Raw genomic sequence first — 13,166 nt, 5'->3', positions numbered from 1 at the left:
GAAGTGGGAGATACAGGGAAAGGTAGGTGGCAGGCGATTATGATATAGAACAATGAACTACTATGCACATGTTGTCCAATACGCGGATGCACGCTTTAGACACAATACATGCAGGAGCTATCTTGCCCACACAAAGCGTTATCGCGGGAACACAATTAGCACTGCCTTCCCGTCTCACAGGCCCTAGAGATGAGCGTTTAATCAAGTGTCACATACAAAGTTCAAGAGTGCTTTTATTGTGCGTTGGGGATATTCAACTCTTGTCCACGCTCCTAAAATGTTTTGTTCCCACAAACAAGTACGCGTACACTTCACCCACCCGCCTCTACCTTGTGTTCCCAGACGTTTACGCTACCCCCAACTGCCGGTCGGTGCTGTGGCGCTCACCCCGCTACGCTTCCGCATATGCTGTGGGACTGCCCAGCAGACACACACATTAACACCACGACCCTCTCGTCGAGGTTGCGTGAGGTTCTGCGAAGCTCCGCCCTCGACGACCAAACCTGGGCTACCCTGGACTCCCGTGAGGCGGCGGCGAGGCAAGCCCTCGACATCCCCTCATGGGAGGTTTAGGCCCGGCCATCATAAAGTGCAGGTTCTACAATAAATGTTTATCCCCCCCACGACTTCAATGGTGGTGTAATGAAATGAATGTGTTGTCCAACTACTTAGTAGGTTTTAGAAAACATAGATGCACAACGGGCGCAATATTAGATATAGTAACCTGTGTGGAGCACGAGCGTGCACGTGGAAACGTGACTAGATTCTGACCAGACTGACCAGACTATAGCATGACCAGACTCGCAGTATTCCTAGACACTAAGAGGGCATTTGACACTGTTAGTCACGTTCATGTTCTGCTAAGCATGTTGGAACTTGGTCTATCTAGCAGGTCCTTGCGATGGATTTCTGAATTTCTATCAGGTCACAAAATATTTGTTCAGACGGGTGAAGGAAAGAGTGCTGAACATGTTGTCAAACAGGGAGTACCACAGCGAAGCGTACTCAGCCCTTTCCTTTTTAACTGCGTCATGGCTGATTTAACAAGAAGGCTGCCATCACAGTTAAAGTTTTCACTGTATGCAGACGATGTGTGTATTTCGACATCTGTGTCTAATGCTCCACTACTTCAGATGGCATTGCAAGACGGCATAAATATCATCAAACAATTTTTGAGAGAGAGAGGAATGGTACTATCACACGCAAAGACAGCTGTTTTGCCCTTCACTCGAAAGCAGTTAAATAATGTCACTCTTAATCTGGAAGGACACCCTCTAATGATTGTCACGCAACATCGATTCCTTGGCATAATACATGATAGGCAGCTATCCTGGGCACACCACATAAAAAAACTCGCAAACGAGGTCAATGCCATAGTGAGTGCTCTTCGCAGACTTGCAGGCACATCATGGGGCGGATCAGTATCGTCCATGCTGACTGTTTACAATGCATTAATACGACAAAAAATTGCGTATTCCACGCCCGTCTTACACGGATTTTCCCACACGTCAGAAGAGCGACTTCAAAGACTTTTAGCTAGAGGACTACGCATATGTCTAGTAGTTCCACGAGCAACTTCTAGCTCTCTCGTAATAGCTGAGACTCGCCAATCGCCATTTCCAGTTATGCGAACTACAGAAACATGCCGGCATTATTTCTGTCTTCAAATCCAGCATAAAAACCACCCATTGGCCCTAGACATAATGAAACGAGATAGAAGTTATGTTTATATAGAAATTCAAGAAAATCTTCACATATTGCCAAGAAATGAATTTTGGAACTCAGACATCCAATATCCTCCATGGCTGCTTACAGTTCCAAAAATCGAATTGTCAGTAGATGGGATATTCAGAAAAAGAGACATGTTCATTCAAGCTACTCAACAACTAGCGCTATACCAGATATATATGCTGTATTCAGGATACACACACGTCTATACAGACGGCTCCAGTACAGCAACCTCTTCAACTTCATCATTCATTATACCGCACCTCAACAAACAAAGATCATTTTATTTATCTCGTGCCACTTCGTCCACAACGGCTGAACTGTTTGCAATCCTATGTGCGATAAATTTGATATTGTCAGCAAGAGATGCGCAAAAATGGGTAATTTTAGCGATTCACAGGCGGCTCTAACATCACTCTGCAGTAAAAAGGGGTAGACATTCAGTGACAGTATAATATATAAAACACTTAAAAACCTCACAAAGGCAAGCGAAGTGAAACATGCAATAGCGTTCCAGTGGATACCAGGGCATCGCAACATTCCTGGCAACACAGCAGCCGATGAAGCAGCACGACAAGCGCACCTCAAAGTTGATACGGCTCCGCTCTCAATATCAAAGAATGAATTACGCTGCATAATAAGGACAACATCTTGCAAAATGTCTGGAAACACTTGGTGTGACGAGAATTCCAAGAGCTCGGACTTATAGCATATTGATACATTTATTGAATTCAAATTTTCGTTGTCTTTACATAGAACTATGGAATCCCTTATTCATCGATTAAGTCTAGGCACTGCCTACACAAAGCATTTCTTACACAGAAATGACCGCGCGGAAACCCCCGAATGTGATTGTGGATTTGTAGACGAAGATATATGTCACCTTCTTCTAGATTTCCCACATCACGACACATCAAGATGACGACTTAAATCAGCGCTAATTAAATTAGACCGCAGACCTTTCAGTTTAAGGAAACTTTTGCGCCCTTGGCCAACAGTGGCCTTGCAAAAGAGCGCTTTAAACGCACTAAAGACTTCCCTTGAAGACAGTGGCATTGTTGGACGTTATTAGCGCTTTCATTGTTCCCTTCATTTCAATATCACTGCATATATACATCTGTTTGTGAATTATGTTATGTTGACTGTTCTGTTATGACTATATGTGATAATGCATTTACACGAAATATGTACCACCCGCTGACTAGACAAGGTGTTATTAGGCGACAGTATCGTTTGTAATTTTGAGACTTTCATCAACATAAGTGTGGAAACATTTACCTTGTATATTGTATGTACCATGTGTTCCTTACGTCATAGTCTTCCTGTGGAAACATCGCGTGATAAGTCCTGGTGCTTGTGTGAAAAAATTATTTGATATGTATTCTTGAACCCTGTATGATGTATGACGGAACCACCCAACTGATAAGGAGTAGCCGGCGCCTTAAATTGTGGGCCAACATCTCCTTATATCATATCAATAATAAGATAAATAGCGATGTATCATATTCCTTAAGTCAGGTTTATTTACCACGTGCAGTGGTAATGGCGAGAATTGCGTTGCTTCGGCTATATGCCAGGTGCTCCGATGCCATCCAACTTTGCTTTGGCACTCGCTTGCCAAGGTTGCCGATGAGCATTAGTTTTAGGAATGCCCCAGAAATACAAATAAATTAACTTTAAGGCATTGAAAAGTAACTGTAAGACTCGCGTCAGTAAAGTGTAAAAAAGTCCGTAGCGACTTTACTGCGGCGTATTTTGAGAATCTCGCGAACGAACTATGCGCTTCGACACGGAACATCGTCCGAGCAGGAAAACGCAGCCCAAGCGAGAGGTGCGAGCGAAGCGACAACGGAGAGGTCAAACGCGTCATCGGACGCCGCGGCATTACAAGAGTCTGCCACCGGTAGACCCTTTCTTCTGCGACTGAGAAAACGTACGACGTTGTCCGTCGCGACATTCGCGGTCCATTTATCGGAGGCCCGAGTAATTCGATTTGTTGTCCGCTTCGAGGTGGCCGCGATGCCGCACACCTATCGATATCGTACCCGCCCGGCCGGACTGTGCCTTGTCGCGCAAACCGATCGCCGCTCACAGCCTCCTGGCGCAAGACCACGGCACCGCTCCTTCCCCTTCCGTTCTGTGTCCCTCCATTCGTCGTCCTATTTTATTCATTCGCCGTCTTTTGTTTCTATCGGTTCCTGTGTGTACTAAGCAGGTTCTACCCTGCGTTCCCTCTCTGCGATATCTGGGCGGCTAGAGCGCTGACGGCTGTTCTTCGACGCTCAGACGCCCGCGCCTAATGTTGTTTGCCGATGTTAATGCGCGCGTTTACGGCATCCGTCATCCTCCGCTTGGTCATTCGGTGCTTTGGCCAAGTTCAACTTCAGGCAGGAAATGGAAGAACACGGTCGACGTCTGCGTGTCAGCGCGGGTGTCTTTGCGACGCTTCTCATATTTTATGCTTTCATCTTCATTCGTCTCTTCTTTCTCCGTCTGTACAACGGAAGATCGCCAGAGTTTGTCGCTGTGTGTCGGGTGGGCGCAATGCATCGTTGTTGTAGTAAACGGTAGCGGTAATGATCCAGGGTTATTGCAGCTGTATTCCTATCAAGCGGCCAAGATGCGGGCAAGAAACGCTGCAAATGGTATGAGCTAGCGTGGGGAGTGTGGACTACGTATATGTCATATTGATCTGTTCTTCCTTAGTGTCTTGTTTGAACTTTCTGTGTCTCACTGATTCGTTCGTGAGCGCCGAAAATTCACTGCAGGAAGGCCAACTTACACATCTGCGTAGGACACTACAGTTTACATTCGCAGTACCGCGCCAGCGTCGACTGGCCGGCCAGTCAGTGCCTGATAACGGCGCGAATTGACGACCTCAGAAACAGTAGCGGATGCGCACAAAGGTCACTGGAAGCGCAAAGGTGCCTGCTAGGCATGACACCACCCCTGTCGCAATTAACTGAGCTTCCCTGCTTATCGGAGACAGCAAGTGCACGTGCACACGTGCTCGTCTTAAGATCTGGAAAAAAGAAAATAAAGCCCCTTTCTTAAAGAAAGATGGCTGAACCCCATGCTACCCAGACGAACTGTATATATCTGCATTGCATTACGCGCGTTACGGAATACATTCCCGGCCGTCACCGTGGGTAGGCCGCGGGTGCAGCGCGCGGCAGATGAGGCTGCCGTACGCGAAGGTAAGCGCGAGCGCGTTTGTGCCCGTGAGGCCGATCCCGTGATTCGGCAACGGCATGCCGAAGTCATGTGGCAGGTGCTTGTGCAGATGCCTACTGGTCTTGGGATCCTCAGGGTGTACCTCAGACCGAACGCGTCTCGTTGTGATGCGGAAAGTGGCAGAAATGATGAAGACATTAAAGCCACATAATACGCTGGTCGTCGTGTTTGGTGACTTTAACATCGATGTGGTGAAAGAGCATGGCAAGTGGATCGAGAGTTTCATGTTAGATCACTACTCACTGAAATTGAAGACGCTACAGAGACCTACGACGCAACACCGTTCCTGCATTGCTCTCACGTTTGCAAGCATGTCGTGTCACGTTACGAAGGCAGAGCCTCTGACCTCTACCACAGGGATCAGAAGGCAGTACTGTGCAATTGTAGAGTCGTCCGCGAAAGTCTGAGTGTGTGCGTGCAATCAACGGCTACAAGATCTAAAATAAAGGCTATGCAACTTAACGAAATGTGTCTACATTCAACTTCAGCGTTAAAAGAATGCAATCTTAAACAAGCCATCAAATCACATCTGCATTGCATGGGGTCGCTCAGCATTTCTTGGGTTCGTTGCGTGGTCGTTGGCTTTGGACACTGATTCAGTTTGCATTGGGGGAAAGCTTCGAGTTCAAACATCTTTCTTTAAGAAATGGGCCTTGATTTTTCGTCAATGAACTCTAGCAATCGGTCCATAGCAATCATGCAGTGGATTTCACAGCACAATATTTACTTTACTTTCGTTTTTTTGTCGGCAATTAACTCCCAAGTCGAAGGTGGTTTACACAGTAAATGCTAGACGTAGAAAGAAGAGGCTTAAAGCCCTGAGCCCGAATTTAATATAGTGTTCACTGCACCTTTTTGCTACTTCTCTATTTGATGTCACTGTGCTCCTATTCCTAACCCTCGCGTTCACAAAAGATGTCTTATAAGAGCCATCTGTGATGGCCTGTCACCGCGGTGGCCTTTCTTATCACACCGATCTCACACCAATGACTGCCGGGTTCCTGAACGCCAGCCACACCAGAAATTATCTTCCGTAACAGAATTTTTGTAAATACCCGAGCTGGTTCCCTCCCACGATTCGAAATTTAAATGCAGGAACTTTGTGACCGCACTTGATCCTTTATCATATTTGCGAGCATAAAGCAGGAAATGATAGCACGTGCGAACGCATTTGGTTACAATATGCGTGATAAAAAGAAAATGTTTTTAAGGAATAAAAAAGTGCAGGAATATCACAGGTTCCTCGCTTCCTTTCATTTATTGATTTTATTTTACAGGACAGTCGCGACGACTTGGCCTCACTTGCAAAGCTGCACAGCAGTGCGTTTCGGGGTTATGACAGCGCAGTAACGGGGTGCAGTAAATAGACACATATAAAGCGTTATAAATCGGCACAGTGTTATGCGTTCTGCTACTGTGTCCTATGTTTTCTTTCTGTACCAGCAGTGTTCTCCCTATTAGCTTTACTCGTAATTACACTCGTGTCGTTTCGCTTTTGGAAATTCTTTACTCATTGAAAAATTATTCACGCCCCGAACTTGTGTCCACGCATAAACGAATGCGACTAACTTAAAGCAGGTTACTTCCAGTGTCTCAATCCGACACCCGAGTTGCCTTCGAAGTATCATCGTAGAAGCCAGTCCAGGGCAATGCTCCAGAATGGCTATGTCCCACTATGACACAAGAGGCACAGAAACCCGAAATGTCTACCAGACGCCCAGGTTGCCCACGAAGTATAATAGAATCTTAATCACCATTGTTCCCTGAACAAACATACATCGCCCTCGCTCTTCTCGCATCGCTGCGTATACGTCTGCATATTTATTCATGAATTATGTTATACATCCGCTGCCGTGGACATATTGAGGTCCATTGGCTGCTACATTCCTGTAGGTTCAACAGGTAATAATAAAGAAGATAATAAATAAATAAATAAATAAATAAATAAATAAATAAATAAATAAATAAATAAATAAATAAATAAATAAATAAATAAATAAATAAATAAATAAATAAATAAATAAATTAATAAATAAATAAATAAATAAATAAATAAATAAAAAATGATGAGGATGATGATAATTATAAAAGAGATAATCATGCCAGAACGGAGAATCAACTTGAAAGCTAACGTTTTCCCAACCTTCTACTCAAGTGCTCTATCCGCTTTTGTAGCCTTTACCCGTTGGTGCAGGAATACTCCACGTACTAACGTGGTTGCCATGCCTGCTTTTTCACAGTTACGCAACTGTGTGACCTGACCGAGCCTCGGTTAGCCCCGTCTCACCGACTACCGATAAGTGGGAGGGAGAAGATGGAACGACCAGATTTTACAAAATTACCCAACACCATAGATTGCAGAGGTGTACATTCCCGACGACGCACCCAAAATTAAGCAAAAATCAGTCTGTCGAATGGCGGCAGTTACAGAGCAGATCCTATCCGAGTCCAGCTATTATGCACCAAATACATCCAGATTTATACACGGCGGATAAGTGCAGACATTGCGACTCTAGAGCCACTTTGGAGCATATACTATGGGAATGTACGGCTGTAATACAGGATAACGGTGATGCAGCCTCAAACAGCAACAGCAACAGGGAGTCTACGTTGCTCAGCTCGGACCTGCAGCACCAACTCGGGACCGTCGAGCGAGCCGAGGAAGCCGCCAAGGGCCAACAACCCTTGGCCGAGACCTAGGCGGGGTCCAGGCCCACCCCACCTAATCGCAGGCCACTCAATAAAGTTATTTGAATTAACGAACTGTATGACCTGCATAAATATTCTCCGCGATCGCATATTTGCTGCCAAAGCAAGATTTCTACAATAGCAATTCGCCCTACGCACGCGTACGAAGTACCTTGTTCAAGAAAAACAAAAATAGAGCAGAAGAAAAGTGCGTTGTCGCAACCATGTAGCAACATTCAACAAAACTGCGGATTCAGCAATTTATAATTTGATGAAGTCAGTAGTCATGTAATTGTGAAAAAAATAACAAAAAAAAAACGAGAAAGATATATAAAGTTCGGAGGAAGAAAAGTAACTTGCGTGGAAGGCACGGTTTAGGGCTTCTCCGCCTCGCAGACCCAGCGTGGTTTTATACGCTCGTGTTTCTGGTTGCGCTCGGCGTGATGTTTGTGCGTATTTCTAGTTTAATCTTCTTCTTTTTTTTACATTGAAACAGAAGAGTCCGTTTGATCTGCCATCTGCGCATGTGATTTTATTGCAATGAAGGGAAAGAAACTGACTATACTGAGGGTCCCTTCACTACAGCCATAAAATTATATTGGCGGATAACAGCAGCCGATGCAGAATTTGTGTAATGGCGAACCTTTCTGTCTCCTTTCATGCCGCTTAAGTTTGTAGAGTGTACGTTGCAGAACAAACACCGCCGGACTTGTAGTCTTTATTAAAAATTCAAAAAATTTAATTATGGGGTTTTACGTGCCAAAACCACTTTCTGATTATGAGGCACGCCATAGTGGAGGACTGCGGAAATTTCAACCACCTGGGGTTCTTTAACGTTCACCTAAATCTAAGTGCACGAGTATTCTCGCATTTCGCCCCCATCTAAATGCGGCCGCCGTGGCCGGGATTTGATCCCGCGACCTCGTACTCAGCAGGCCAACACCATAGCCACTGAGCAACCACAGCGGGTGATGTCTTTAGTGGGCGTTTGAAAGTGCTTGCCTGACTTTTAACTGTGTTTTTAACCACCTTAAGTTCTGTAGCGCTTTGGTTTTTTTGTTTTGCTAAAAATTCTGCTCCTATGTAATTAGGAAAACAAAAATGGTTTCATGGTACCGCGGAAAAGCGCCGGTCTTGTGATTGTGTGGGCCTGGGTTCAAAACGCTTTGTAGTGTTTTTTTTTTAAGTTGCGACATTTTCTTTTTCTTCCTTGGACTTCTGCCTTACTTGTTTTCTGTCCTACGCTTCACCACCGCGCCTGACATGGAGGGCTCCTGTCAAGGGCAGCGAAGCGACCCGTTGCATAGCCTATAGGAAGAGTGTAGGAGCCTTACGTAGGTGCCGCTTTAGAGGCGGCAGACCAATGAATAATGACCCGCTGTTACTGTGCGCCCCAACGAGACTCCCCGCCCCCCTCTACCCACCATCCGCTGACTAGCAAAACTCTGTGCATATAAGCTGCGATGGAATAAAAAGGGGCTCCCTCAATTTAACAACTCTACTCTGAGCGGTGCCGTCAAAAGAGCGTACAGACTATTATAACGGGCCCCCTCACCGTAGTGAATACCTAAGGTAAAAACATTCGCTTCGTAAATTGAAGAAGAAACATAATGATACTGTTAAAAAATGAGTAAGATAAAAAATAAACAATAAATTAGAGTTCGTATTTTCTGAGATGAAATGACGACGAGTTGTTTTGCACAAACATCAGAATGGCCCCTTAACGGGATTGGGTCTGCTGGGGACTCTCGAAAGAGTCAGCACTTTTCGGCTCCCAGTGGAAATCGGGAAGGCTCATGCTGAAGGTACTTCTTTTTTATTTCCTTATATGGTAATTGGCGCATAAAATTCTCTAAGTATCATGATATCGAAAGACAGGAAGTTACATGCTACTCTTTTTTTTTCTTCCTTTGATTGCGTAATCCTATTTGTCAAATAGGTTGACTGCTGCGCCAATTCTCTAGTGAGGTCATGGAACGAAGCATTTGCGTTTCCTTAGCAGCCCGATGTATTGGCAACGAGTCTGGGTGTAGTGAGACACTACAATATTATTATAGATAAAACTAAGTATGCCAATGAAAAGAAGCGCTGTGCCTTTCAAGAAAATGAAGTTTCAGAGCACGATTCAGCACAATTTTTCGGCATAAGTAAAATTCGAGGAGGGAGATGGGAACGGAGGTTTTCGTTGTAACATGCAAGTGGAGGACTACGCAGCCAAGTATCTTTTAGTGTGCAGGGTTTTCGGTACTTCCTGGTACGTCTTATTTTTGCCACTACCGCTTCGCTAGTGGACGCAGAAACTTCCATAAACGCTCAGCAATCGGCGTTCGCAGAATACACTACATAGCGGGATCCCTACTCTTCAAAGTCTCAACCGTAAATAGAACAACCATGCGAGTACAGCGTAGAATGAAGAAACAGGCTATATGAAGAAGAATAGACAACGTCATATGGTTCTTGCTAAAAACCGAACCCTTCGGTTCCTCCTAGTCTTCTCGCTCAAACCATAAGGAACGGATTTCTGGTATGTCAAACTGATTTCCTTCCAGGTCGGAGTAGACAGGCAAATGTAGTAGCATTTCTACATTCGCTATTCTGGCACTTCAGCCATTGTTATGTCAGTGTGAGTAACTGTTACAGTGGTACACAAAAAATTGGCAAACAGGATGGACGTGTAAAATAGGCGTCTGATAAAGAATATAATAAGTAAGACCCCAGCGCCACAAGTTATCCGATAATCTCTTGTTGAATGCAAACCAACCATTGAAGTATCTGTAAAGAAAGGATATGCGTCACCTAAAATAACGATACTAAAAGAAATAGAAATGAAGGTAGAGTAAAAAAGGACATGCTAAGAAAATCGACTTCTCTCTTAAGCAAAACTTTATTTGCGTCTCATTCCCTACTTGATAATCTTTTCTGCATAGACAGAACCTATATACCTTATACCTCATTCGCCAACGTTTCTTGTGCCCTAGAGTCATGATTAGAGACCACGGAGGCTTAGGCACCAAGAAATGCTGTTTTAGGCGCATTAAATCTGTTTTTAACGTACATATAGGTGTTAGATACTGTCTTTTATGCCCGTATAGGTATTGTAAAACTTATTTGATTTCCCCGATACAACAGTATGACGCAACTTGCGTTACAAGATTATTGTGACATTTATTGGTAGTTTACACCATCAGAAAAGGGAAATTATTGCCGCCTCCCAGGTCAGTGTTGCCCCCATCATTCAAGTATCTCGATGATGTTGGCTAAAAACATGAAGTGGGCGTAAACTATGCTAAATGATCTTCCTATGTATCGTCACGTAGCGCGTAGCGTCACGTAGCGTAGCGGTGTTCTTGTCTACGACGAAGCCAATAATAACAGCCTTTACGCCGGCAAAAGTGTTTTACAGTGAAGTTGTTAAGGGCTACTTTCCCCAGGATCATGTCCGCGACTTAAAACACAAAACTATCATCATCTGGATTGGCTCCATCATCGTCGTCTCCTTCCACAGCTGGCTGACTGACGCCCCTCGTCGCTACCGCGCGAACGCGCTCGTACCAGTGCTCCCGCGTTCGTTGCCTTCATTAATTAATTAAATAATTCAGAAACGCAAAGACGTAACTAATCTTCGAGCGAAGCTGTTAAGGGCTAGTTTCCCCAGGATAGTGTCCGCGTGTAGACAAAAAACTCCCTATACGTGGGCGGATCCCGAAGATGAAACATCGACTGCCTGCTGCCATAGTTGGTACACTTAATGATGAACATTTTGCAAAAGCTCTTTAAAATTATCTTCTTTATTTTACAGTATACAGTAATTGTAGAGTTTGCTATCATTACATAGTGCTTTATAACTTAATTGAATGATGCCTATTCCTTCTTTTTTTTTTCGTGCTGTACACTGATATCCTGATGTACCATTTTTGCCCCCTTGCGGTTTTTTTGTGTTTTTTTCTTTCATTGCATTGTATAGTTTAATGCTGTTTATTGGATGCCATAAGCTGTTTACATTGATGTATGTAACCCCCCTACTGTAATGCCTAAATGGCGCTGTGGGTATGAGAGTAAATAAATAAATAAGTAGATAGCGCAATGCCGGGTCGATCCGCGGTGGAGGTGCAGTTCACCATTAAAGGGCCTACATACACAGCTTCGCTGGTCATCCTTCTTCACAGAGTGGAAGGGCACTGAGATTTTGGGTAACAGTGAGTTGCCTTCAGCCAAGTTAAGCCGTTGATGTTAACATAAACAAAATGAGTTTAGAACAGAACATGGAAAACTGCCTTTTTAGGCTCTGAGAGTCCAATAAAAGTACTCTACATCAAAATAGGCATTATAGGCAAGATAAAGGTGCGACTGAAATATATGTGGACCCATATAGGTAATGCCTATATGTTGAATATACCCGGTAAGGATGTAAGGTAGGAAATAGGCATTTCGCCTAAAGTTCCGGGGTCTACTCATGATACCGTCAGGACGACAACGTGACAATCAGTCGGGACGGCTGGTCGCAGAGTCCAATTACATAAGAACTTCTCCAAATACGGGCCCTGACGGCTCGCTCACGAAAAAGCGCGATCACTAGTACGCCCATGCTTCCGAAGCGCGGAGGAGGAAAAGCGCGGTATCCTCCTCTCCACATTGCCCCGAGCCGGCTCCCCAGCGGCTCCCGTCTTCCCTAGGTCGTTCCCTAGCAGGGAATGGGATTGATCCCGTCCAACTCGAGGGTCGCTTTCTCGCCCGAAAGCCTTCTGGCGCTGAGTCAGTCCGCGTTCGCTGTCCGCACTGGAGCGCGGGAGCCTCCGACAGCAGTCGCGCTATTGCCACGCTCTAGGTAGCGTCGCTGGCTCGTGGCAGGGTTGCACCATTCAGCTCTTTGAGTGCTTGTCTTCGCCATCGGAAGGCACTTCCAATCCCCAGTGGCGGCTGCAGAAAGCATAGTGCCTGTGACGAACTGCCAGAGTCAGAGATTGCCCCCAGCACCAGCTCACCGAGTGGTGATGCCGTAGTCAAGCGGTACGTACGCGCTGGACGGCGCTTTCGCGACGCACGTGTGCCAAAGTGCTATCTCCTCGTTCCATTCAAGTGCGAAGAACGAAGTGAAACGTGAGCTCAATTTCAATGTCATTACTTAATTGTGTAATGCAAAAACGGTAATGCAAGAACATTTCTAAAGTGTGAAAGAAGCATGACCCTTGATATATAAATACAAATAGCACAAATTCCTGCTTCGATTGCTTAAACTAATGACAAGTAATGTCGGTGTTTACTATTTTATGTTCATACTTTCTTTTCGAAGCATGTTGCATTAGGCAGAACTTCGAACGTGCTCGTTCCCATTGTGCGATGTATTTATAGGCTTTTTTTCGGACAGAGCCAGCACAACGCTATTGCTTTAAATGACTGTTTCTCTGGCATGAACTTACGAAATACTAAAGAGGTTCGACAATGGTTCTGGCGTGCTAAAACATAGCGCTTGCACTGTACATAGAAAAGCATCTATCGACCAATTTTCTTTCATATAT

General features: G+C 44.9%; 1 protein-coding gene across 4 annotated transcripts in view; it reads left to right on the top strand.

The window, feature by feature from the left end:
* The window catches only part of LOC135916635 (plexin-B-like), a 479,058-nt gene that overhangs the window by 198,977 nt on the left and 266,915 nt on the right, over nt 1–13,166 (top strand). Inside the window, exon 1 of one of the 4 annotated variants that reach the window (XM_070539222.1) lies at nt 12,537–12,657. The exons of 2 other annotated variants lie outside the window; for them this stretch is intronic. The gene's annotated coding sequence lies outside the window, so the exon portion shown is untranslated. Of the gene's footprint in view, nt 1–12,536; nt 12,658–12,723; nt 12,748–13,166 lie in introns of those variants that run through there. One more of the 4 variants, XM_070539223.1, reaches the window with a different exon arrangement.

The sequence above is a fragment of the Dermacentor albipictus genome, chromosome 5 (assembly GCF_038994185.2).
Source record: "Dermacentor albipictus isolate Rhodes 1998 colony chromosome 5, USDA_Dalb.pri_finalv2, whole genome shotgun sequence".
NCBI lineage: Eukaryota > Metazoa > Arthropoda > Arachnida > Ixodida > Ixodidae > Dermacentor > Dermacentor albipictus.
This window is presented reverse-complemented; position numbering and strand designations above follow the sequence as displayed.